General features: G+C 44.0%; 1 pseudogene; it reads right to left on the bottom strand.

Annotated features, from left to right (window-relative positions):
* Positions 1 to 81: 81 nt before the first annotated feature.
* On the bottom strand, positions 82 to 27954 carry LOC148141783 (beta-1,4 N-acetylgalactosaminyltransferase 2-like; annotated as a pseudogene).

The raw sequence follows: 27954 nt of genomic DNA, 5'->3' as shown, positions 1-27954 counted from the left end.
AAACTCTTGATGGAAATAGAATTGTATGAACGTAATTCTGGTTTACATTATCAGTGCTGCAAATGATGACCAAAGCATGATTTACTGTACTTTTCCAAATGGCATCATGTATTGTTCAATGTGAGGTCCTTCAATTTTCTCAGGAGTTTCACTGTCATCTGCAATGATTATTGTTATTTCTGGGTAAAAGTTACGTATGCTATTGATTAAGATCCGAAGTTTATAATATCTTAAGCATCTTAAGCATCTTAAGCATTTCCAGCTCGGCTAACAGAACCACAACAACGAGCACCCGAGCTACAAATCTTCTCCCAAACTTTGAACACCTACGGGCGAGAGACGCTAAGACAAGCCAGGAAATGGGAATCCTGTGCCAACCGCCTAAGCGCCACATACGAACAACTCCGGTTCCTGCAAGAATGCTGAATCCTTCCACCATGATACAGACCACCAGTCAACAACCCACAAGCCAGGGACACAGCCAGACAGAACGGATTCAGGATGATCCAGGTAATGATTACAGATGCACACAACAGACTACACAAATACAGACAAGAAATTGCACGCCAAAAATCATTAATTTCAAAAATCACCAATCAGGAATGGACCGGACCATAGAACAGGCCATCACCATAGGACAGAACAGGACCACACACCACAATAAAATGGCACTAAAAGAAAAAATGGCCAAACTAACATACAACAGACTCCTGGGTTAGAAACCTCTCCCACAGACAGCTCACAGACACGGAAAGAACAATACTGGCCAATGGACTCAACTACAACCACAGGGACGCCAAGACAGCAGACTTCCTAGCAGCACTAGAATGCACGCTCAGGAACAATGGACTGACAGAAGAGACACAACAAACAGTGAGGCAAAGTATCGTACCTCTGATAATAAGGAAAAGGCAAACATGTAACCTCAACACCAAGGAGAAGGAAGCACTAAAAGCACTAAGAAACATTAAGAACATAATCATACTACCAGCAGACAAAGGCAGAATGACGGTCATCCTGGACAAAGCAGAATACATCCAAAAAGTGCAACAACTACTTGCAGATACCAACACCTACCAAAAGAGGGAGTTTGACCCCACCCCACAACTCACCAATAGGATAAACAACACACTGAGGAACCTACAAAAAAACGGACAGATAACCAGGTCGGACCTACAAAGAATGAAACCTGAAAGCAACATCATCCCCAGATTCTATGGAATACCAAGAGTGCACAAACCAGACATCCCACTCAGACCCATAGGATCACTACCAGAGACACCATCACACAAACTGGCTAAAGAACTACAGCAGAAACTGAAACACCTGATCAGCGGATCCAGACACTCTATACAGTCAACACAGGAATTCTTGGACATCATCAGAAATATACACATAGACAAGGAAGAAACTATGGTCTCATTTGATGTAACGGCACTGTTCACCCCTATCGACAAAACCCTAGCCAGAGAAACAATAGCCAACCTGCTGGACATACAGAACAGACAACAAGATGGGGAACCTATCAACAAAGACGGCATACTCAAACTACTGGACCTGTGCCTCACAACACACTTCACATTCAACAACCAAATATATGAACAAATCAACGGCACACCCATGGGCTCACCCATCTCTGGACTCATAGCAGAAGCGGTAATGCAAAGGTTAGAACAAACTGCAAATTCAACCCAAACTCTGGGTCAGATATGTAGATGATACCTTTGTAATCATTAAAAACACAGAAATAGAGAATACACACCAGATCATCAACGCCACACTCACAGGAATCCGATTCACTAGAGAGAAAGAAAAGGACAACCAACTCCCATTCCTAGATGTGATGGTACAGAGAACACCTAACGGAGAATTCACCACAAAGGTATACAGGAAAGCCACACACAGAGACCAAATCCTAAACTACGAAAGCAACCATCCCAACACACACAAAAGAAGTTGCATCAAGACACTGTTCAAAAGGGCCACAACACACTGCAGTACACCAGAACTGCAAAAAGAGGAAGAAGAACACCTATACAATGCATTCGCCAAAAACGGATACCCCTGCGATTTCATCAACAGATGCCGAAGGGAAAGACAACGGAACGAGGGCATGCCACAACCCAAAGGACTAGCCACACTACCATACATCAAAAACATTTCTGAACTGACAGCCAGACTACTATGACCACTAGGACTCATAACAGCACACAAACCAACAGCCACTCTCAGACAACAACTCACCAGGCCGAAGGACCCAATACCCAGCATGAGAAAAACCAATGTTGTATACAAAATCCCATGCAAGGACTGCACAAAACACTACATAGGACAAACAGGAAGACAGCTAACGATCCACATCCATGAACACCAACTAGCCACAAAACGACACGACCAGCTATCCTTCGTAGCCACACACGCGGATGACAAGCAACATGAGTTCGACTGGGACATCACTACTATTATAGGACAAGCCAAACAGAGAACAGCCAGGGAATTCCTAGAGGCATGGCACTCATCCACAGATTCAATCAATAAGCACATCGACCTGGACCCAATATACCGGCCACTGCAGCGGACAGCTGGAACTGACAACCGGAAGCGGCAGATACAAATCACTATAAATACCGGAGGAAACATCACAGAAGCGCTTCACAGGAGGCTCCCAAGCACTGAGGATGTCACCTAGACAGGGGACGAAATGTCTGCAACACAAATTCCCAACTCGGCGAACAGAACCACAACAATGTCTTTGTCACTATTGTGACCAATGAGTTGATGTTGCTGTCTGGAATAAACATTAAAAAAAAACTGAAATTAGTTATAATGATAAAGATAACTTTGGGATTTAATGAAAATTCAGAAATCGCACAAATTAGTTGTAATCTCTTATTGGCATAAGTGATTCATGCTATGCCTTAAAAATTGGCTAATCTTCAGCTACTGACACAAATTTTCTTTTTATAGATCAAATTTAAATAAAATTTACCTGGACCGGGATCAAATAACCTTGGCATTTGGGGCTGTCTGATGATGACCGGAAAAACAGCAGGATGTTCTTCAAACAGAAAATATACTTTTTTTAAAAAAAAGGTATAATCATTGAATGACAAATACTGAATAAATAAATCTCTGATAAACTAATGTAAAAGACTCCAAATATGTAAATCAGCCCATACCATGTATAGTCGAAGAGTGTGGTGCTGGAAAAGCACAGCCGGTCAGCAGCATCCGAGGAGCAGGAGAATCGAAGTTTCGAGCATAAGTTCGTCATCAGGAATGACATACCATTTACACCTCATTAGCCCATATCCTTTACCTCCCCCCAAACTTACTGCAGGAATAAAGTACTGCTCGTTGGAGACATCCTCTTGGCCTGTTAATAGGGGAAGCCATCTGACACATTCACCTCTTGCACCATTGTGCTCACTTGTCATTCCACTAATACAAACCCGTGTCCTAGGCTGGTCAGTCATTTCCTTCACTAAGCAAACCCCCTCATTGACCAGTCACCAGCTCCCCACCCCCTCCCTCCCCCACTCCCACACACCCCACCGCAAACAACCTCTATACCATTCCTCCACACTGGCTTTCCTTTCATTTCAGTTTTAACATAGAACATAGAACATAGAACATTCCAGCGCAGTACAGGCCCTTCGGCCCTCGATGTTGCACCACCCTGTCATACTAAGCTGAAGCCCATCCCACCTAAACTGTTCCATGTACGTCCATATGCCTGTCCAATGACGACTTAAATGCACTTAAACTTGGCGAATCTGCTACCGTGGAGAAAGTAAGGACTGCAGATGTTGGAGATCAGAGCTGAAAAATGTGTTGCTGGAAAACCACAGCAGGTCAGGCAGCATCAAAGGAGCAGGAGAATCGACATTTCGGGCATAAGCCCTTCTTCAGGAATGAGGAGGGTGTGCCAAGCCGGCTGAGATAAAAGGTAGGGAGGACGGACTTGGGGGAGGGGCGTTGGGAATACGATAGGTGGAAGGAGGTTAAGGTGAGGGTGATAGGCCGGAGAGGGGTTGGGGGCGGAGAGGTCCTTGGCCTCCTCCATCCCCAGAACATGGCAACACGATGCCTGGAGGAAGAGCGCCTCATCTTCCGCCTAGGCACCCTCCAACCACAAGGGATGAATACAGATTTCTCCAGCTTCCTCATTTCCCCTCCCCCCACCTTATCTCAGTCCCAACCCTCGGACTCAGCACCGCCTTCTTGACCTGCAATCTTCTTCCCAACCTCTCCGCCCCCAACCCCTTCTGGCCTATCACCCTCACCTTCAACAGCGTGGGCCAAGAGGACCACCCCCCGTGCCCGCACCGTGCAGAACCAGCCCCGACAACCTCCTCCGCAAGAGGCGCAGGAAAGGCTCCATGCACAGGGAATACAGCTGGCCGGACAGGGGGCAGCCTTGACGTACTCCTCTCCCAAAGCAAAGGGGCGCCATACAAAAGTCAGGTCCGGGCGACGAACTATGTCCCGAATCTGAATGCCCACAGAGTCCCGAGCAGGTACTCGTGATCGACCTTGTTGAGTACCTTCTCCTGGTCGAGAGACAGGAAGGCGCTCGGCAGACCAGCCCGTCGACAGAAATGGATCGGGTCCCGGACCAGTTGGACATTGTCGTGTATCCTCCGGCCTGGGACCGTGTAGGACTGGTCCGGGTGAATCATGTGGGCCAGCACGGAAGCCAGGTGAGAAGACAACACCCTGGCGAAGATTTTGTAATCTGTGCTGAGGAGGGAGACCAGACGCCTGTTCTTTAGTGAACGAAGGTCCCGCTTCTTTGGCAGCAGGACAATGACCGCCCTGCGCCAAGAAAAGGGCAGCTGTCCAGCATTTAAACACTCCCCCCAGGACCTGTGCGTAGTCACTCCCCTGGATGTCCCAAAAGCCTTAAAGAACTCCACAGTCAGCCCGTCCAGCCCCGAAGACTTGCCCCTCGAGAGCCAGTTGAGGGCGCTGGTCAGCTCCTCTAAGGTAACAGGAGCGTCGAGTCTTCTGGCATCCTCCGGGCTAAGCTGCGACAGGTCCTACCACAGAACTGTGCGAGCAACCTCGCTGGACGTATCCGGGGAGAACAGAGCTGTATAGTAGGAGCAAACATGGGCCCTGTTACCCTGCAGAACCGAGACAAGGAACCCGTTGTTGGCCAGCAGCACAAGGAGCTGCTGACGGGTGTCACGCCTTTTTTCCAGCGAGTAGAAGAAGAGGGAGACGCGGTCCAGCTCCTGGAGGAGCTGGATTCACGACCTCATGTGCGCGCCCCGACGAGCTACAGGTCCCGGAGTGCTGCCTTCTTCTCTTCGTACACCCCGCGCAGGGCCGGGTCTGCGTCGGGCTGACCGAGGCGTGACTCCAGGTTGAGCATCTACTTCTCCAACTCCTCGATCCTGGATTTCCACCTCTTTGTTGACCCCTTCGCGTACTCCTGACAGAAAACTTGGACATGAGCCTTGCCCATGTCCCACCATTGCCTCAGGGAGGGGAAGCTTCCCCACTTCCTTCGTCAGCTGGCCCAGGAACGACGAAACGAGTCACGGAACCGCTGGTTCTCCAGCAGCCGGTTGTTAAAGTGCCAGTACATGGGGCCAAGCCGGGCGCTGAACGGAAGGAGTTCCGCCCACACCAGGTGATGATCTGTGCACGACATCTGCCGCATGGAGGCCATCAGAAAATAGGAGGCGTACGCCCGCTAAACGTACAGGTGGTCGATTCTGGACAGTCCGAACTCCAGGCCTCACGAAGGTGAAGGCAATGGAGTCGGGATGGAGATTCTGCCAGACATCCACCAGTTTGAAGGACTTGATCAAGTCCCCCAACCTCCTCCCCGACGCCCAACCAGTCCGGGCCCACCGTGGTCCCTGTCCTTGAGGATGCAGTTAAAATCTTCCCTGAGGACGATGCACTGGCTCTCATCGATGGAGGCGAGATGAGTGGACACTTCTCCATTGAAGCATGTTTGCCACGGCCCGGCCAAGGGAGTGTAGACGTTCACTAAGTGAAGCACCACGCACGCCCCCCCACCGCTGAACTGTCAGGTGAAGCAAACGGCACAGGCTCCCTGACCCCCAAGATCTCTGACAGAAAATGTGGGGCCAGCAAGATAGCCACCCCGCCAGATCGGCGGGTGAGGTGACTCATGTAGACCCCCCCTAGCCACTCCAGGAGCCAGGTGGCTTCATCTTCCGGGGTGGTTTGGGTTTCTTGCAGGAAGCACACCGCATACCTCCTGAACCGAAGGATCGAGAAGGTCTGGAATCTGCACTGTGACTCCCTGCTGCCGTTGATGTTGAGGCTGGCTATAGTGGTCTTCGTGTCAGCAGTACTGTGCAACCGCTACCATAAACCTACATATACAGTTACTGGGAGGACAAAGGAGGGGGCGCAGAAATCCCTTGCCCTCACTAGGAGTGCAGCCAGGAAGTTCCTGACCCGCTTTCACTCGTTTGCGAGCAGCCTGGACCAACCAATACACTGGTTCGAAGGAGCTCCAGTGGTCGAGTGCCAGTTGGGCTCTATTCAGCGACTGCGAGTTTCCTCTACAAATTCCCAGCATTCCTCGAGGGAAATGAGGGGGAGCTCAGTGGGGTCACCTGGGCTCAAAACCTTCGCTGCAGACGGACTCGGCGTTGTCCTCAATGCACAACAAGCCTGAGCCCTCATCCGGGATGTCCCCTCGGTCACCGGCCCCTCCCTCACCATGAGAGTGGGGGCTGGTCCGGCACTGCCAGTTGGCCTCGAACCCCCAGAGACCCCACCCTCAGGGTCACCGATGGTAGCTTCCTCAGTGCATCCCTTCCCAGAATGCCCCAAAGTTGGGTCATCAGGCAGCAGAGGCTCGGGGCCCCACTCCTCTCCTGACACCGGGACGCCCAGCTCCTCGGAAGATAAGGTCCTTCCCCAGGACCAAGGCACCCGGAAAAACAGTCTGGGAGAAAGGAGTGAGGATAATACCTTCTTCCCCTCCACCACTCGATGCCCCAATGGTGTTAAAATTATAATTCAGCCTGCACCACAACCTACGTGGGGCACAGACTCATCTCCAGGGAATGACAGCAGCAGGGGAATCCATTCAGGGAAGGGGTAGCGCCGTTGGCATGCCGCAGAAAAGTCCTGCCCTCCTGGGGGGGCGACGCCTCTTCCCTGATGTTACAGTGGCCATGGGGAACACTCTCCCCTCCCCGTCGCCCTGGTGGTCACGGGGTCTGAGGCTCCTCCCCCCAACTTGTCTCAGAATATGATTGCCTGGTGGAAAACTGGGAGAGTGGCAATGGCATGGAGATCCATCCATGTCACTTCCTGTCCCGCCCCTGGGCTATCAGGTGATGGTTGGTGGGGCAAGGCCCAGAGACACAGCAACTGCAGGACGGAGGGCAGCAGCAGCAGTAACAGATTCCCCAGGATCGGAACCAGGGCCTGGAGGAGAGGGGCAGGGTTCAGCCTCAAGGATCCCAGGGTCAGGTGTCACAGGGCGAGGGTCAGTCACGAATGCCACAGGGGTCGCCACAAAGGGGCAGAGATCAGGAACAGAATCGGGGGGCTGGGGTTCAGGGTTCCCACACCAGGGTGATGCTGGCGTGGCGACAGGAGCATTGTCATGCTGGGGTGGGCCAGGGCGAGGGTCCGATTCCGAGGTAGGGGATGGGGTTACTTCTACAGGAGCAGGCTCGATATATTGTGTCTTCTTCTGCACCTTCTGCCCGGTTGGATGCTCACCCTCCCTGCCAGAGACCAAAGCACTAGTAGCCCCTGGCTTAGACCCTGCTGATGGGGCCTTTGGTGTTGTCTTAGGGAGAAGGGGAACGAGTGCAGTGATGCCACCTGCAACTCCTGGTGTGGGCTGGGCTCCCTTCTGGAGGGGCAGTTCTTTCTTATGAGTCACACCTTGTGGCACAAGTGGCACTGGACACCGTCTGCTGCCCAGAAGATGCGATATGCCATGCCCTCATGGATGAGGGTAAAGGACACCTCAGAGACTTCCTCCCAGGCCAGGCAAATGAACACCTAGTACCAACTGGAGTAAACGTGCTTGAGGGCAGGGTCCTTCAGACTGAGCAGGAGTGGTTGGACCCATGACTGGATCTCCCCCAGGGTGTGGAGATGGGGGAGAAGGAGCTCGCTGGCAATGAAGGGCAGGACATTCGAGAACACGACCCTCTGGGCCATGACCTCCAATGGGTCAACGGGGAGGAATGTCCCACCCACAGTGAGCCTCTCCTGCACGACCAAGTGGAGCACTTGCTCAGTCCTCAGGAAAAATACTGCCTTCCCATACATTCGGGTTGCAGTGAAAATGGCTAGCCAGCTGACCCTGCTAGCCATGGTCTTACTGCAAGCCTCTATGGTCATGTTTGGGTGGGGATAGGCCTTAACCCCCAGGTGTATATTTAGGTGCCTGAAGGGGGAAGTATTTGCAGCCAGGGATGGTGCAGCAACTATCCTGGGTATTAGTGGACCTTGGCAATAGCAGAGGGTTTAGGCCCAGGCAATAACAACAGCAACAGTCCCAGGTGTTGGTGGGGCTCAGGCAGCTGCAGTGGTGGCAGGCCCAGACAATAGCAGTCCTGAGTTAGGTGGGGTCCAGGCAGCAGCAACAAAGGCATGCCCAGGCTGCAGAGATGGAGGCAAGCTCAGGCAGCAGCAACAGTCCAGGGTGTCTGTGGACCCAGGCAGTAGCAACAGTCTGGGGTGTCAGTAGGGCCCAGGTAGCAGTAGGGGCAGGTCCAGGCAGCATCAGTCCCAGGTATAGGTGGTTCCCAGCAGTTTTAGCAGAGGTAGGCCTGGATGTATATGTGGCCCAGACAGCAGCAGCAGTCCCTAGCAGCAGTAGCAGAGCTGAGGTGTAGACAAGGCCCAGGCCCAGGCCCAGGCCCAGGTGGTGGTGGTAGCTGCCTGTGCAGCCGAGCACAGCTCAAATTAAAGGAAATAAACAGAAAGAAACCCAGAAAAACAACCGCAACAATAAAGAAAACCAAAAAAAATCAAAAAAGTCTCCCTGAAACAAGGAGGAGAGACAAAGAAAATCCTTCTTCATAGAAAACCAACAGTAGTAACACACTGACTGTGGTTCAGACAGCTCTGTGTGAACAGAACCTTTGATGTTCCTGTTTGTTTACTTTTTTTTGTTTTTTGTTTTTTCTTCTTTTATTTTCCCCACACTACCGCCTGACAGCAGTAGTGCTTATTTTTCTCCAGCACCCTTGTGTGTGTGTGTACAGGTGTCAGACACAGTGAAAAACAACAAGTGTGTTCATCTTTATTTTATTCCACCACCAAGAAGAAAGGAAACACCCAAGTGGCCAGTGACAAGCAATGCCCTTGCCAAAGGTCAATGCTGCGTGATCAAAAGAAAAGTGAAGGGGAGGGCAAGGTTTAAATCAAAACAGAGTTGGAGGGAGAAATAAACACTCCATTCCCTGAGGTGCCTGCCATTCCCCAAACAGCTCGAAGGTGTTGGTGGACACCGCGTGTTCCTTTTCCAGGGACACCCGGGCTCTAACATAACCACAGAAGAGGGGTAGGCAATCGACCCTAACGATCCCTTCCGCGGCCGGCTACCTGGACCTGTTTTCGTTTTTTTCTTTTGTCCCACATTATTGCCTGGCATTAAAAAATACAGTTGACAATAAACAGAAAACAGTTTTTTTTTTATCCTGTTATTTTTTCTTTTTTTTCCTTTTTTTTAAACCCCCACACTGCCACCTAACTGCGGTAGTGCTTATTTTTCCCCAGCACCCATGGTGTGTGTGTGCAGGTGTGAGACACAGTGAGAGACACAAGGTGCATGAATCGTTTTTCAATTTCCACCACCAGGAAGATAGGAAAACACCCGAGTGGCCAGTGACAAGCAGTGCCCTTCACATCAAAGGGCAATGCTGTGTGATCAAACAGTGAAGGGGAGGGCAGGGATTAAATCAAAATAGAGTTGGAGGGGGAAATAATGCACTCCACTCCCTGCGGCACCCACCTCTCCCTGAACAACTCCAGGGTGTCGGTGGACACCATGTGCTCCTTTTCCAGAGACACCCGGGCTCTAACGTAACCACAAAAGAAGGGCAGGCAGTCGGCCCTAACGACCCCCTCCACGGCCCGCTGCCCGGACCTGTTTATGGCCAGTTTACTTTTTTATAATTTATTAAACATTAAAAAATACAGGAGTCCCTGGCTGACAGATTCCTGAAGAAGGGCTTATGCCCGAAACGTCGATTCTCCTGTTCCCTGGATGCTGCCTGACCTGCTGCGCTTTTCCAGCAACACATTTTCATCCCTGATTGGAGCAGATTAACAGCCCCAGTCAGTGAACTCATACTCTATGAGTTCCACCTGGCTGAGCTTTGTTACAATCACTCCAATGAATCTCCTTAAGCTTTATCTATCATCATTCCTGACATCCTTTACTCTCATTCCAAAATTAGCAAAATTTGCAATGGAAAGTCAAAATAATTATGGCAGGAAGCTGATTCAGAAATTGTGCTGCAGTTCTATCTTTATACCCAAAAACACAGACAGTTGCCCGAGGCTGGAATCAAACCTGGGTCCCTGGCACTGTGAGGCAGCAGTTGTTAACCACTGAGCCACTGTTCAGAAAGTGTGCTCCAGTTCTATCTTTGTACCCAAAACTTGGCAGCATTTGCCAGGAGTTTTAAATTGTTTCTGGGTTCAGAAGTATTTTATGGACAAAATAAAAATATATTATGCTTACCTAAATCAGCAGCATCAATTTGGTACTTTGTGCTTGTGTATGTGACATGTTTGAGTAATCTATTGATGATTTCCATACTTAGGCTTGTTAGTCAATTCATTTTTACCTACTCCATTTAACAGACCATCAGAAGTTTCAAAAATTGCATTGAAAAGTCCTTGTGTGGCTTTCAGTTTGACCTTGGCACAAAAAAATCAATAATTTATTCTTGTAAATATTGGCGATTCTCCAAACCTTTTTGAGTTATGTCTGTCACAGTAATAAAGCAGAAATGAGGTGGAACCTTGTTGTGGCATGGCAGGGGGCGTGGGCAGAAGCAGTAAGAGGCTCATGCTCCCCTTTTTTGAGAAAGCCCAATGGACTCCAAGCTTATTAAGCAGTGACAAGGCGACTGGAGGAACGTGCCCTAGGATAAAGACACTTAGAATTATGAATCAAGATCCACAATTAAATGGTATAAATGTCATCTATTGATTATCACAGAAAAGTATCTCTGGAATCCCATGATCATGAAGTGATCCCGAACACAGAAAACAACACATGGGCTAGGATGAGGGGAAGGGGGAGTGATGGCGTTCCACAGTCTTGATTCAACAATCTTGAGTTGCGGGTGTGAAACCTAGAGGGAAAGCCCCCTAAAAACCAGTAATGCTTGGAAAAGAAACTAATGGTTCTGTGAAAGCTCCATTTTGAAGTAAGCAAGCTGAGTTACAGTACTACGTGCCATCAGGAGGTTTTTATACTGGCTTTCCTTCTGGGAATGCAAGAGGATTCGTAGGAAATGCAAAGGGTTGCTCACCCAAACTCTGTCTAATGTCAAGTCCATCAATCAGACAGTGATTACCTTTCAGTGGGGGCACTCCCTTGTGGGGGAGGGGCATGGGGTTTGAGCTGTCATGGATGCTACATGGCAACAAGTTCAGCTGCAGCTGGGTCAAACACAGCAGCGATGGAATGAGACCTGAAGTGATCACTTAAATGCCTCAAATGTGGGGTGCATCAACCATGGATCTTCCAGTCCAGAATGTAATTCAGGTGGGGGGCAGGAAGGTATCTGGGTCTGTTGTGCTATTATCCTATTCCATAACGTACCTGTCTTACCTTAGGTAAAGGGGACAGAAGATTCCACCTGTACTATTCTCACTTAAATTGTGTCAACAAAATTAATTCTCTGCATGTTCACTGTCATTTCACGTACCATATAATTTTCTCTTCCTGAGACCTAAAGCAAAATAGATTTTAAAAGATTAATTTTGAGGTGGTGAGAAATCAAAATGTATTTTTTAAATCTATTGATTGAAACACGAAACTAATACACAAAACCTGGGATGAGAATAGAATACAGGGGCATGACCTCAACTCCTTGGATTGGATAGCTTAGAGGAGAATTGGGCTCAGCTATGATTATATTCTTCATGATTGATTCAGTTCTGTAAAGAAAAAAAATTCATCTCAGAACAATACAACTCTGAACACACCCTTTTTCTTACCTTTGTCTATATGCACTGTCAATCATCAAATGTCTACAGGAAGTCTGGAATTTTTCATTGGAAGTCACAATGACACTATACATACAATGGCAGTGTTTGAGAAGTTACAGGGAGATTCACAAGAAATAAATCTGCGACCAGAGGAGAAAAATATACCTCCCAACACTCTCTTCAGAAAATAAAAATTCCAAAGCACCTTTTCTTTACCAAGATCATCCTTGTTAACACTTGTTTGCAGACACTTTATTTTGATAGTTAATGCACGTTGGAACAGAAGGTGCAATCACCTTCACTCATTCCTAAACGCATGTTTTCAACGGCATAAGTTTGGTTACATTCAGGTAGGGATCTTTTCTTATGGCACTGCCTCCTGAGCCTTGCTTCTTGTCCTGAAAGTGATGCAAATAAACACAAAGTTGATTAAATAATACAATGCCTGTCTTTTATAAATTACCTTTCTTTTATGTTGTTCATATTGTAGTCTTCTTAGCTCCTTGACTGAAAAATATCTTTCTGAATGTAATTTTTTTCAAAATCAAATAAAACCATTTCTGGTTCCAAAGCTGGGCAGCTGCACTCAGTTTTGTCATATGTCCTGCAGAACTCAGAAACATTTCAAATTGAGATTTGATAGCGCACCAGATGCTGAAAAGACATTCCAATCAACAGCTATAGTAGAAGACAAAAAATAAATCAGGAAATAATGAAAGCATGTAAAAAAGGCAGCATATTATTCGTGGATGACTTCAATCTTTATGCAGATTGGAAAAATCAAATTGGCAGCGGTAACCATAAGGACAAATTCATAGAGTGCATTCAGGATAGTTTCCTAAAACAATGTGTTGTGGATTCAACCAGAGATCAATGTATTTTGGAACTGGTAATGTGTAATGAAACAGTTTTAATAAATGATATCACAGCAAAAGATCCTCTGGTAACAGTGACCAGAACATATTAGATTTCAAAGTTCAGTTAGAGAGTGAGAACTTCCATCAGAAACAACTGTACTAATGATTTTTGAGAAGATTTGTAGCTCAGGTTGATGGTAAATATGTAAGTTAGCTCACTGAGCTGGAAGGTTTGTTTTCGGACGTTTCATTACCATACTAGATAACATCATCAATGAGAGTCTCCACCTCTCTATTTATAAGTCATGGTTTCTTACGGTGGGTGATGTCATTTCCTGTTCTTTTTTTCCAAGGGAAAGGAGACAGGATCTAAATTGATGTGTTTATTGATGGAGTTCTGGTTAGAATGCCATGCCTCTAAGAATTCTTATGCATGTCTTTGTTTCGCCTGTCCTCGGATGTGTGTGTTGTCCCAGTCAAAATGATGTTCACCTTTGTCTGCATGTAGGGAAACTAGTGATAGTGGGTCATGTTTTTTGGTGGCCAGTTGGTGTTTATGTATCCTGGTGGCAAGTTTCCTGCTAGTTTGCCCGATGTAGTATTTTTTTACAGTTCTTGCATGGTATCTTGTAAATGACGTTAGTTTTGCTGGTGGTATCTAATGGATCCTTTAGGTAATGAACCTAAACAAACCTGAAAACAAACCTTCAAGCTCAGCGAGCTAAGTTATAAACAACTGTACTCAGCTTAAATAAAGATAATTACATAGGGATGAGGGCAAAGTCAGCTGAAATGGAATGGCAAAGGAGATTAGCAGAAAATGTTGTTGATGTACAATAGCATTTAAGAGAGTAGCTCATGACTTACATGAACAATATATCTCAGGATTTTTTTTTAATTGAGGTTTTGTTGAATATGTAAAATTCTTTTGAATGTGTGCTTGTATGTATCCAAATGTATATTTGTCCTTAGTCAGAGTTGCTGCTTCTTTCAGAAGATAACAGTAAGATGGATTTTATTCAACTGATTAAATTTATCTCCTCAAACTAACAGAACTTAATATTAAATGAGCAACCAAATACAAATACTCAAAGGTTAGTGAGAATATTCCAACCATTGAGCATTATTAGGTGCACATAACCCCCAATTTTACTCCTAATTTGTTAACTGAGATCACATGATCTTTAGTGTTTAGGGCTTTTGTGGTGCAGTGGTAGTGTGCCTGGGCCAGTAGGTCGAGGCTTAATTCCCATCTGCCCTGGAGATCCGTCATGATATATCCAAACAGATTACACATTAGGTAGCACACATTCAAAAGAACAGGAATAACAGTAATATTGAACATTTTTAGCCATTCATTAACAATTATATGCAATTTAAAATATTTAATTAGAAATTGAGAAAAAGAATAATGTTTCAATATATTAGTTTTCATTTTTTCAGGGGATGTGAGCATCGCTAGCTAGGCCAACATTTATTGCCCATCAATGTTTCAGGATGGTAGTGGTGAGCTGCCTTCTTAAAATGCTACAGTTTCGGCTTTTAGAAAAACACACAGTAAGTTAGTAATGGAATTTCTGTATTCTGTTCCTGAAACAATGAAGGAAATGTATTATACTTACAAGTGAGACTTTGTTCTGAATACTCTCAAGCTTCTTAAGAGTTGTTGGAGGCTGCAGTTTATTGATGATGGTGGGTAGACTGAGATGACCAAGTTGGATTTGTCCTGATTTTCGTACAGAGGATGTAGCTGATAAATTCTTCACATTATCAACTAATTGCCATTGTTATATCCTGGAGACTTTCACAACCTCAGGGTGTCTTTAAGTGCTTGTCAAACAAGTAAATATTTCTGAAGTGTTGACGCTGTTGTAAAATTCCAGACCTTAAGTTACGGATATGAAGACAGTATTTACATTGCAGTCTATCAGACAGCTAATTTGATCACAAATTCTCCCACTCTATCTAAGGGAATAGTGTAAAGGAGCAAAATCCTACCTTTTATATGATATGATCCCTACTATGAACAGAATCTGATCCAACTCTTCATTGAATATATGCAGAAAGTGAATATTCTGCATGTATGTGGGAAGTACATTCCAAAGACTTACTAACCTCTAGGGAATTAAAAACTGCCTCACATCTAACCTAGGAGGAGAAAGTGAGGACTGCAGATGCTGGAGATCAGAGCTGAAAATGTGTTGCTGGAAAAGCGCAGCAGGTCAGGCAGCATCCAGGGAACAGGAGAATTGACGTTTCGAGCATAAGCCCTTCTTCAGGAATCATTCCTGAAGAAGGGCTTATGCCCGAAATGTCGATTCTCCTGTTCCCTGGATGCTGCCTGACCTGCTGCGCTTTTCCAGCAACACATTTTCAGCTCACATCTAACCTAGCCTTACCTTTGCTATGTGCACAACACCTGGTCATGCTCAATCTTTTCCATTGAAATAATCTGTCTTTGAAACATTTGAAGCCAATTATACCCCCTTCTTAAAAGCCTTAGGGAAATCTTTTATGTACTTGGTACTATTACAGGTACTACTCACATGTAAAGGGCAGATTACTATTGTGTTTATAGCACTGTGCCTGTCTGGATGATGCTCAAGATTCATTGAATCATGCCTATGTTTTCACTGGTCCATTTTAGACCAATCATTGAACCTGAACTCTCAGCCGAAGGAAGAATAGCATAAGAAAACAATTTATCATTTCAGTTGTATTTGCTTTGGCTGAGGACTGTGCTAAATGATCTGTGGAGAAATTATAGCAATCTTAAATTCCTATTTTGTTCTCCAATGTACCCCTTTCTTGAATTGATACACTTTAAGTAACCATTTCCACAGCTAAATCTTCACATATTTAAGGTAAGATAGTTTATTTTCAGTTGTATCAGAAGATTCCTTATTATGAAATTGGTTGAAAGGCATAATTTATCCAGAAAAAGTTGTCAAATCAAAGTAAGCATTAAAGAAGCAATGATGCCTGATTTGTTTTAAGACTTGCCAATGCTTTTCTTTTCCTAAATAAACATCAGAGGAAAGGTCACCGGACCCGAAACAGTAACCTTGATTTTCTTCACAGATGCTGCCAGAGCTTTTCCAGCAATATCTGTTTTTGCTTTGGTTCTTTCACTACCTCAATTATAGATACCCTAATAGAGTTTTGGGGACAAATGGGATCAAATTGGGCAATAAACTGTGAGGTGATCCTGGATCAACTTGAATCCAGTCTTTGAAAGAATGGTTGAGATTTATATGGGTTTTACTTACACTATATCAAAGCTGCCATTGAAACACTCAGTGCAGTTTCCATTGACACCACTAGTCTTTTAAAATAATAATTACGCTTTAAAATGTCTGAAGCTTAGATTCAGCTTTGGATTTTTAGAATGCTTCCGTCAGCTTAATGTCGATTGACTCCATTTTTGATGCTGCAGCAGGTTCCCTTCTCTCAGCAGTCCTGGGACCTCCTTGGTTTTCAGGATCCGGCTGAGTCACCCTATTCAGATTATGAGTCCCAATGCAGGAAAGTGGTGAGAAATTCAAGCCATTCAGCTCCAGTTGCTGGATTAATCTAACGGCATCCTCAATCTGTTGATGAAGATCAGGAATGGGGAAATTGAGCTGAGTGATTGGCCAACTTGTGCCTGGAGGATTATAAACTCGTAAAGGACACTCTCTGGTCTGCCTGAAACTTGCCAGTCTTCCAGTTGAAGGAGTTAATCCCGACCGAACTGGCACATTCCAAGGTCCAGGACTACCTGCTGAGGGATACACTGAAGCTTGGGGCAACTGCTGCCAAGGCGCGGTGGGAAAGACCACTGTGTAAGGTCCTTCTGCCAAAGAATAAGGGGGTCCATTCAGTATTTGGGCACCGCTGATGCTGTCACCTCAGCTATAAGCCATGAGGTTGTCTGTAAATGTAGAGTATGGCAAACATCAAAGACTTAATTTGTTGTCTGTAAGTAAAAAGAATATAGATCTTAGTGGGTTCACTAACTGTCCTTGTACCAAAGATTTACTTTTCATGATTAAAGTATAATTTTGAAATTTAAAAAAATTGTGAAAAATTGGTTTATTCTGTATTGAGGAAAAATCTTTTGGTCTTGTTCAAAAAGTTAAAATAATAGTAAAGTAGGGAAATAAGAAAACCTCCTTAACTTCTCTTAAATGTATAATGTGGGCGGCATGGTGGCACAGTGGTTAGCACTGCTGCCTCACAGCGCCAGAGACCCGGGTTCAATTCCCGCCTCAGGCGACTGACTGTGTGGAGTTTGCACGTTCTCCCCGTGTCTGCGTGGGTTTCCTCCGGGTGCTCCGGTTTCCTCCCACAATCCAAAGATGTGCAGGTCAGGTGAATTGGCCATACTAAATTGCCTGTATTGTTAGGTAAGGGGTTAAATGTATGGGTGGGTGGTGGGTCGGTGTGGACTTGTTGGGCCGAAGGGCCTGTTTCCAAACTGTAATGTAATCTAATCTATAAAGAACCATTTGCTCCATCAGCTTCGACCTTAACATTTCTTTCCTGACATGAACTTCATTTGTTCTTCTTTGACTCTGACTGTTGCTTTTCAATCATTTTTGTTCACTCGGGTACCATTTGGATACCTGGAGTCGGACTCTACATCGGTTCATGATATTTGGCATTTTTAGTTAATAATGTTTATTTTCAAACTGTGCTAGAGCAGGTCCAAGAAGTATAATCAAATTAAATATGAACTTATTCTAAAATCATCCTTATAAGTATGTTCCAGTTTTCCCTGTTGTTGCTGTTTTCAGTTTTCTGATGATTACATGGTGATCACTCAAAATAACTGAGTTCATCATTTGACCTGCTTAATTCTCATTTCCTTTAAGTAATTCTACATGATTTTCAGTGATGTATATTAGATCTGGTCACTGATACTCAAAGGTCGGGGGAAGCCTTGTCCCAGAGTGCAATAGATAATAGACAATAGGTGCAGGAGTAGGCCATTCTGCCCTTCGAGCCTGCACCACCATTCAATATGATCATGGCTGATCATCCTTAATCAGTATCCTGTTCCTGCCTTATCTCCATAACCCTTGATTCCACTATCCTTGAGAGCTCTATCCAACTCTTTCTTAAATGAATCCAGAGACTGGGCCTCCCCTGCCCTCTGGGGCAGAGCATTCCACACAGCCACTACTCTCTGGGTGAATAAGTTTCTCCTCATCTCTGTCCTAAATGGTCTACCCCGTATTTTTAAGCTGTGTCCTCTGGTTCGGCACTCACCCATCAGCGGAAACATGTTTCCTGTCTCCAGAGTGTCCAATCCTTTAATATACTTACTATTTTTGCAGTACGTATAATTGGAATGACAATACAAAAAAGTACACAAGTTAAAATACAAAAGACATAGATTCTAGGGAGAATAAGAAGTTGAAGGAAGCTAGAATTAGCAAGAGGATCATACGAGGGAAAGAGTGTTGATGGAGATGGCAATAGAGATATTCGATGCATTGATCATTATCTTCCAAAATTGTGTTAATTCTGGAATAATTCCTTCAAATTGGAAGGTAGCAAATATCACTCCATTATTTAAGGAGGGGGAATGAGAAAAGAAGTTTGTTAGCCTCACATCAGTGGTAAGGAAATTGTTATAATCCAAGATGGTGGATGGGAATAAATTCTGGCTGTAACAGGCTGTTCCTTTTTTGAGATATTTTAGGTGCTGGAGGTGAATTCCTCGAATTCCAGGAGCATCAATACTGTTTTATATGCTGCTGCATTGTTTTGGAACTTTGGAGAAATAAAAAAGGCAAAACAATGGCACTTTTAAAAGGGAGAGGGACAGACAAAGGCAGCACATGGTCGGGTTAGTGCAGGAGAAAAAGAGAGAAAGAAAACCACATTGCTAGCTGACAAAGCAGTGAACCTGCACAGTTACTGCCTTTGCTGTTGAATTCATGTATCACTGGACATCAGAATGTGTCAAGGAAAATTAACAAACAGTGAAATTCACAACTGATCTTGGAGGTACCTGTTTGGGAGCGGTCACAGCACAGAAACAGATAAGTGAATAGTTTTAAGTATAGCCTTGCTGTAAATTTACAACAGTGAGTAGAGTGAGTTCTTTCTCGATTGTATGTTTTATTTGAGATATGCCTTTTGATTAAACTTAAAAATATAAGCCATAAGTATTAAGTTAGCCTGGAGCAGTGCTCTGTAGAGGAATAAGACAATGTTATTTTCTGGGTCTGAAGTTTGGAAGAAGCAAAAATGGCCCTTGGTAGAGTGATGTGCTCTTCTTGCCAGATGTGGGAGTTTAGGGAGAGTTTATGGGTTACTGAGGACAATAAATGATGTTGGTTGTGAATCCTATCAGATTAAATGGATCAGTTGGAGCAACAGTTACAGGCAATGAGGAATTTACAAGCGCAACGGGGTGTAATGGATGGCAGCTATAGGAAGGGAGAAAGGTCACAGATATAATCACATAGATGGGTTAGCTCCAGGAAGTGTAAGGGAGGTATGCAGGTAGTGCAGGAGTCTTCTGTGGCTATCATCTTTTCAAACAAGTATGCTTTGGAAAATGTAGGGAGTGACGGATTCTCAGGGAAATGTAGCACGAAACACCAAGTTTCTGGTATCAGGACTAGCTCTAATGAAATGAGGGGTACTTTGGGTTCCGAGAGATCAAAACCAGGGGACTCTCTAGTCCGAGGTCCAAACTGACATTTCTGTGGCCAGCAGTGAAAAAGCAGAATAGTGTGTTGCTTTCCTGGTGCCAGGATCAAGGATTTCTCAGAGAGGGTGCAGCATGTTCTCAAGGGCGAGAAAGACCAGCAGGAGGTCATTGTACACACTGGAATCAACAAAATAGGAAGGGAAAAGGATGAGATTCTGAAGGGAGAATATGGAGAGTTAGGCAGGAACTTAAAAAGGAGGTCCTCGAGAGTAGTAATATCTGGATTACTCCCGGTGCTACGAGATGAGGGTAGGAATAGAAGGATAGAGCAGATGAATGCATGGCTGAGGAGCTGGTGTACAGGAGGAGGATTCACATTTTTAGATCATTGGAATCTCTTCTGGAGTAGAAGTGATCTGCACTTGATGTGGATTCCTCATGAATTGGAAGAGGACTAATTTTCTGGCACAGAAATTTGCTAGAGCTGCTTGGGACGATTTAAACTAGTACATTGCATTGTGAGACCCAAGAAGATAGTGTGGAAAGTGATTAATCTGAGACTGATATAGTTGAGAAGAGAAGCGAGTCAAACAGTTAAGGGAGGCATGGTCAAAGCAGAGAACAAGGTAGGACTGATAAATTAAACTGCATTTATTTCAATGTAAGAGGCCTAACAGGGAAGGCAGATGAACTCAGGACGTGGTTAGGAACCTGGGACTGGGATATCATAGCAATTACAGAAACATGGCTCAGGGATGGACAGGACTGGCAGATTAATGTTAGAGGATACAAATGCTACAGAAAGGACACAAAGAGGGGCAAGAGAGGAGGGGGAGTGATGTTTTTGATAAGGGACAGCATTACAGCTGTGCTGAGGGAGGATATTCCTGGAAATACATCCAGGGAAGTTATTTGAGTGGAACTGGCAAATAAGAAAGTGATGAACACCTTATTGGGATTGGATTATAGACCCCCAAATAATCAGTGGGAAATTGAGAAATAAACTTGTAAGGAGGTCTCAGTTATCTGTAAGAATAATACGGTGGTTATTAGATTAGATTCCCTAGAGTATGGAAACAGGCCTTTCGGCCCAACAAGTCCACACCAAGCCATACCCATTCCCCTACAAGTATTCCTGATTAATGCACTTAACACTACGGGCAATTTAGCATGGCCAATTCACCTGACCTGCACATCTTTGGATTGTGGGAGGAAACCAGAGCACCCGGAGGAAACCCACACAGACATGGGGAGAATGTGCAAACTCCACATAGTCAGTCACCCGAGGTGGGACTCGAGCCCAGGTTCTGGCGCTGTGAGGCAGCAGTGCTAACCACTGAGCCACTGTGCCACCCGCCGTTATGGTAGGGATTTTAACTTTCCAAACATAAACTGAGACTGCCATAGTGTTAAGGGTTTAGATGGAGAGGAATTTGTTAAGTGTGTACAAGAAAATTTTCTGATTCAGTATGTGGATGTACCTACTAGAGAAGGTGCAAAACTTGACCTACTCTTGGGAAATAAGGCAGGGCAGGTGACTAAGGTGTCAGTGGGGAAGCACTTTGGGGCCAGCAACTATAATTCTGTCAGTTCTAAAATAGTGATGGAAAATGGTAGACCAGATCTAAAAGTTGAAGTTGGAAATTGGAGAAAGGCCAATTTTGACCGAATTAGGCAAGAACTTTCAAAGCTGATAGGGGGCAGATGTTCACAAGTAAAGGGACGGCTGAAAAATGGGAAGCCTTCAGAAATGAGATAACGAGAATCCAGAGAAAGTATATTCCTGTCAGGGTGAAAGGAAGGGCTGGTAGGTATAGGGAATGCTGGATGACTGAAGAAATTGAGTGTTTGGTTAAGAAAAAGAAGGAAGCATATGTCAGGTATCAATAGGATAGATCAAGTGAATCCTTAGAAGAGTGTAAAGGCAGTATGGATATACCTAAGAGAGAAATTAAGAGGGCAAAAAGGGTACACGAGATGGCTTTGGCAAATAGAGTTAAGGAAAATCCAAAGGGTTTTTCCAACTACATTAAAGACAAAAGAGTAACTTTGGAGAGAACAGAGTCCCTCAAAGATCAGCAAGGCAATCTTTGTGTGGAACCGCAGGAGATGGGGCAGACACTAAACAAGTATTTTGCATCAGTGTTTGCTGTGGAAAAGGACATGGAAGATATAGAATGTAGGGAAATAGATGGTGACATCTTGGAAATTGTCCATATTACAGAGGAGGAAGTGCTGGATGTTTTGAAATGCATAAAAGTGGATAAATCCCCAGGACCTGATCAGGTGTACCCTAGAACTCTGTGGGAAGCTAGGGAAGTGATTGCTTGGCCTCTTACTGAGATATTTGTATCATCGATAGTCACAGGTAAGGTGCCAGAAGACAGGTGGTTGGCTAACATGGTGCCACTGTTTAAGAAAAGTAGTAAGAACAAACCAGGGAACTGGTGGGCAAGTTGTTGGAGGGAATCCTGAGGGACAGGATGTACATGTATTTGGAAAGGCAAGGACTGATTCGAGATAGTCAACATGGCTTTGTGTGTGGGAAATCATGTCTCACAAACCTGATTGAGTTTTTTGAAGAAGTAACAAAGAAGATTGATGAGGGGAGAGTGGTAGATGTGATCTATATGGACTTCAGTAAGGCGTTCGACAAGGTTCCCCATGGGAGCCTGGTTAGCAAGGGTAGATCTCATGGAATACAGGGAGAATTAGCCATTTGGAAATAGAACTGGCTCCAAGGTAGAACTCAGAGGGTGGTGGTAGAGGTTGTTTTTCAGACTGGAGGCCTGTGACCAGTGGAGTGCCACAAGGATCAGTGCTGGGTCCATTACTTTTTGCCATTTTTATAAATGATTTGGATATGAGCATAAGAGGTATAGTTAGTAAGTTTGCAGGTGACACCAAAATTGGGTTGTAGTGGACAGCAAAGAAGGTTACCTCAGATTACAATGGAATCTTGGTCAGATGGGCCAATGGGCAGAGTAGCGGCAGATGGATTTTAATTTAGATAAATGTGGGGTGCCGCATTTTGGGAAAGCAAATCTTAGCAAGATTTATACACTTAATGGTAAGGACTTAGGTGAGTGTTGCTGAACAAAGAGACCTTGGAGTACAGGTTCATTGCTCCTTGAAAGTGGAGTTGCGGGTAGATAGGATAGTGAAGAAGGCATTTGGTATGCTTTCCTTTATTGGTCAGAGTATTGAGTACAGGAGTCAGGAGAATATGTTACAATTGTACAGGACATTGATTAAGCCATTTTTGGAAAAGTTAATGCAATTCTGGCCTCCTTCCTATCGGAAGGATGTTGTGAAACTTGAAAGGGTTCAGAAAAGATTTACAAGGATGTTGCCAGGCTTTGGAGGATTTGCGTTTGGGGAGAGGTTGAATAGGCTCGGTCTGTTTTCCCTGGAGTGTCGGAGGCTGAGGGGTGACCTTATAAAGGGTTATAAAATCATGAGAGGCATAGACAGGATAAATAGACAAAGTCTTTTCCCTGGGGTGGGGGAGTCCAGAACTAGCGGGCATAGGTTTAGGGTGAGAGGGGAAAGATATAAAAGAGACCTAAGGGGCAACTTTTTCACACAGAGGGTTGTGAGTGTATGGAATGAGCTGCCAGAGGAAGTGGTGGAGGCTGGTACAATTGGAGCATTTAAAAGGCATTTGGATGGGTATATGATCGGAAGGGTTTGGAGGGATATGGGCCAGGTGCTGGCAGGTGGAACTAGATTAGTTTGGGATATCTGGCCAGTATGGACGAGTTGGACCGAAGGGTCTGTTTCCATGCTGTACATCTCTATCACTCTATAACTCTATTATAGAAGATCGAATCAATAGATACTTGGATGATAATAATTGATTGGGCATGGTTTTGCAAATGCGAAATTGTGTTTGACAAATTTGATGAGCTTTTTGAAGATGTTACTAACAAGATGGATTAAGAAGAGCTGATGGACCAAATATACTTAGATTTTCAGAAGACTTTTGATCAAGTCCCTGGCAGAAGGAATGATTCAAAAATTTAAACCATAAGGTGAAATAGCTCACAGAGGCTGGTATCCTGTCATCAAGACACCCTTTATTTACACGTGAAATGCCCTTGACACAGATCCAGCTTCCTCAGAGTCAACTCTCAGAGTGAACAGAACCTCTGACACTCCTGTTCTTACCAGTCAGGCAGGGCTCCCTGATTGGACCAGATTAACAGCCCCAATCAGGGAACTCATATTCTATGAGGTCCACCTGGCTGACCTTGTCACAATTTTAACTAATAAAACAGAAAAGAGAGCATAGGAAGAAATGAAAACTGAAATTGTAGGAGAAACTCAGCAGGTCTGGCAATATCTGTGGTTAGAAAGTCCAAACGATTTCAAATCCAACGAGCCTTTTTCAAAGCTACTTTAAACTAGTTCTAAAGTGGGGTGCAGGGGAGGGGGGTTACTGGTCACGCTGAGTTTCTCCAGCAATTTCTGCTGTTGTTTCAGCACCTGCAGATTTTGGTTTTATATTAGTAGGAATAAATGGCTACTCTCAGATTGGTGAACTGTGACTCATAGCGAAACACAAAGTTTATATTTGGGCTCCAGCTGTTTACAGTATACATCAATGTTTTGGAGGTGGTGAACAAATATAACAATTTCAACTTTGCAGATGACACAAAGCTAAAAGGAAATGTGTGTTGTGAGGAAGATGTAAAGCAGCTTCAGGAGAATTTGAGCAGGCTTAGCGAGTGATTTAATTTGATTTGATTTGATTTATTTATTGTCACATGTATTTTATTACAAAATACAATGAAAAGTGTTCTATAATGTTTCCACTCTCCAGCGCTATCTTAAAAGACAGAAAAATAAACCAAAAACATAGAATATAAAAGCAGAGTTGGAGCCCAATTCTTTTCATGTATATAGAGCCTATCCAGTGTCCTGATGTTGAATTGGCTAAAGACTTGCAGCTGTGATGCTGGCAAGCTGTGGAAGAGGTTGGAATTGACCATCCACTTGACACTTCTGGTTGAAGGTTATTGCAAATGCTTCAGCCTTATCTTTTGCATTGATGTGCTGGCCTCCCCATCATTGAGGATCGAGATATTTTTGAATCCAATTGTTTATCCATCATCATTCACAACTGGATGTGTCAAGACAGCAAAGCTTACATTTGATCTGTTGGATGTGTACTTGCTTCACCCTGTCTATCGTATCGGTGTATCCTGCTTGGCATGCAAGTAGTCCTATGCTGTAGTGTTTGTCAAGATGACGCTTCTTTTTTAGATATGTCTCATGCTGTTCCTGTCACGCCCTCCTGCACTCTTCATTGAACCAAAGTTGAACACCATTTGATGGCAATAGTAGAGCAGGGTTATACCACGCTGTGAGATTGTAGACTATGTTGGAACACGATACTGCTGCTGATAATGGTCCATGGCACCTAATAGATTGTTAGTTTTATTTGGAATCCGTTCCATTTAGCATGATGATAGTTCCACACAAAATGATGGAGGGCATCCTCAATTTGAAAGTGGGATGTTGTCCCCATAAGGCCTGTGCAATGATCAATATTACAATACTGTCATCTTCAGCGAACAGATTGGCAAGGATGAAGTGACAAATATATCTTTTCCCTCTTGTTGACTCTGTCACCACCTGCAATAAACCCAACGTAGCAGCTAAGTCCATAGAATCATTACAATATTTAGCTGCTACTTTTTGATTGATGCAGACTCGATGGGCATTAGTAAAGAGGACTTTGTTGAGTCATCAGGGTTGAGTTTGTCATTGTCATTTCTAGTGTCTGGTGCTCTGTACCATTTCACTCCTTTTTTGACACCGTTTAACAGTTTGAGTGGCTTGTTAGCTAAGAATCAATGACATTATTGGGAGTTTGGAGTCAGATGTTGGCCAAACTAGATTAAGCACTAGGCACATTTCCTTCACTAATTGACAGATTATTTTTTCTGAAGCTGGCTATTAAATAGATCAGTCCTTGGAAATTGGTTCTGGCAAGGATTGAAGAGACCCTATGTTCAAGGAGATAGCAGTTGTTGAACCAAGAAGAGTTGATCCATCTCTCAAGGTGGAAGGAGAATTGAAGATATGTTTTGAACCATGTTTTCTCAGAGATGGTTTTTGGCTGCTGCTGAAACAGTATGAAGATTTGAAGGCTCCTTGCCTAATCTGCTACACCAGCTTCCAGAAATCCAGAGAGAAGTATTGCTGCTTTTACCTGGATGGACTAAGAAGGTGATCCGGATCAATATTTCAGAAAAACAGCAAAGGAGTCCACACTTCTGCCGGTAAAACAAAGCATTATGAAAGGCATTTAAACAATTGGGCCAGTTTTGTTATTTTTTTCTATTTATCCCTTAACTGTATTTGTCCGTCTGTCTGTATTTTGTGTGAATAGGGACTAAAAAGAAATGTTTTGGGTTTAAAGCATAGACATTAATCAGCCTACCTTGTTTTTTTTTAATTTTCCCTCTGCTAAAGTTAGTATGCTTCTTTAATAAATACTTAAGTCTTTTAAAACCAGGGTCTGAAATTAATTATTTACAAAGTTTAGGATTCATGATTTGAAAATCTGGTTAGGAACCGTTGGAGTGACTGTTGGGGGTTTTTATACAAAGTGAGGATTTCAGCTGCTGGAAAAGCACAGCAGGTCAGGCAGTATTATTGGAGGGGTCTTCAAATTGTTTAATTATACTGTGCTGTGTGTACAGAGTTAGGAAGGCTTATTTGGTTTGGCTGTGTATCTCAGTGTTATAACACTATTCATGATGCTATTGTTTAGGATTTGGTGCTTATAATATAATGTACCTATATCGTTATTAGCTCAAGTGAGGGAAGAGATTATGTTCGAGATGGATTATGGCATTACTGAACCATGCAATAGTAATTTCAACACATCTATCATCATAATACCGAAATTGGATGGATCACAATGACCTTTCGTTGATTAATATGAAGAAAACATAATAATGAGTATGGTTAAAGATTATATAGCTTCAGCCAAACCTGGAAAAGGTATTTACATCACTCAAACAAACTGATTAACCAGAAAGAGCAGACTTGACTTTACCCTTAGCATTCAGGAAGATAAAAATGGATGTTTTTGCACAACTGCTTTGTGTAGTAAGACAGAGAAAACCGATGAAATAAAAACAGATAACATCAAGACGTACACCAAGCTGCTCTCACCCTGTATCTCTCAACTTCTCAGGATCCAGCAACCAAAAGATACACAGCTTGGAAAAGCAACCATTCATTGAGAAAACAGGGATATCTTAAAACTTCTCCACTGCTTTGGAAACATGACAACTGTTAAGCCTTTGGAACTCAGGTCATTCTCACCATTCAAGAACTTTAATTTGCATTTTTTTCCATTTTAATAATTCATGAAATGAGGGCGTCACTGGTTAGGTCAGTATTTATTGCCTATCACTAACTGCCCAGAGTCAATCACATTGCTGTGAGTCTGGAGTCACATGTAGACCAGACCAGGTAAGGATGGCAATTTCCTTTCCTGAAAGCAATTAGTGAACCAGATGGGTTTCTTTTTCCAACAATTGGCAATGGATTCATGGTTAACATTAGACTCTTAATTCCAGATTTTCATTGAATTCAAATTTTACTATCTGCTATGGCAGGATTCAAAGCCAGGTCCCCAGGCCATTACTTGGGTTGCTGGATTAACAGTCCAGTGATAATGCCACAAGGTCACCACATTACCATCCATTACCTTTACACTCCTGTCTGTACTAGGCACATTCACCTGCTTATTTTTAAAAGTATTACTTCTGTTTCTGTGTGTTTGCTATTATATTTTTATTATTTTTCAGTGTTAATAGTAATAAAATTACTCTTTCAGTCAAAGAAATCTGGTAACTTTATGCCTTCATTCCTGTTCATTAGGTTAATTACGTCATAATTAAAATTTAATAGCTGCAAACTAATTTTTTTTTTAAATTGCTGCAACTGACTAGAGAAGATTAAAATGTGGAAACTGATTTCCCCCTCCTTTCTTGGTAATAGCAATGCTCTTGATAATCCTAACCTTTGGCAACGTCACCTTCTATTTTCAGCATATGTTGCAATCTATTCTCTACTGGGCTCAGATCTGCAAACAGTCCCTATTCGGACATATTGAGAGAGATCAACTCACATATGGATCAAATTTGTACCGTACTGATCAATATGGTTGGTCCCCTTATTGGGTAAATCAAGTTCAAGATGAATAATGACATTATTGAACATTGCCAT

This window comes from Chiloscyllium plagiosum, unplaced genomic scaffold, assembly GCF_037043375.1.
Source record: "Chiloscyllium plagiosum isolate Xiang-an unplaced genomic scaffold, Cpla_swu_hap1 HiC_scaffold_32, whole genome shotgun sequence".
In the NCBI taxonomy this organism is placed as follows: Eukaryota; Metazoa; Chordata; class Chondrichthyes; order Orectolobiformes; family Hemiscylliidae; genus Chiloscyllium; species Chiloscyllium plagiosum.
The sequence above is the reverse complement of the archived record's forward strand: the minus strand, read 5'-3'. Positions and strand labels throughout refer to the sequence as shown.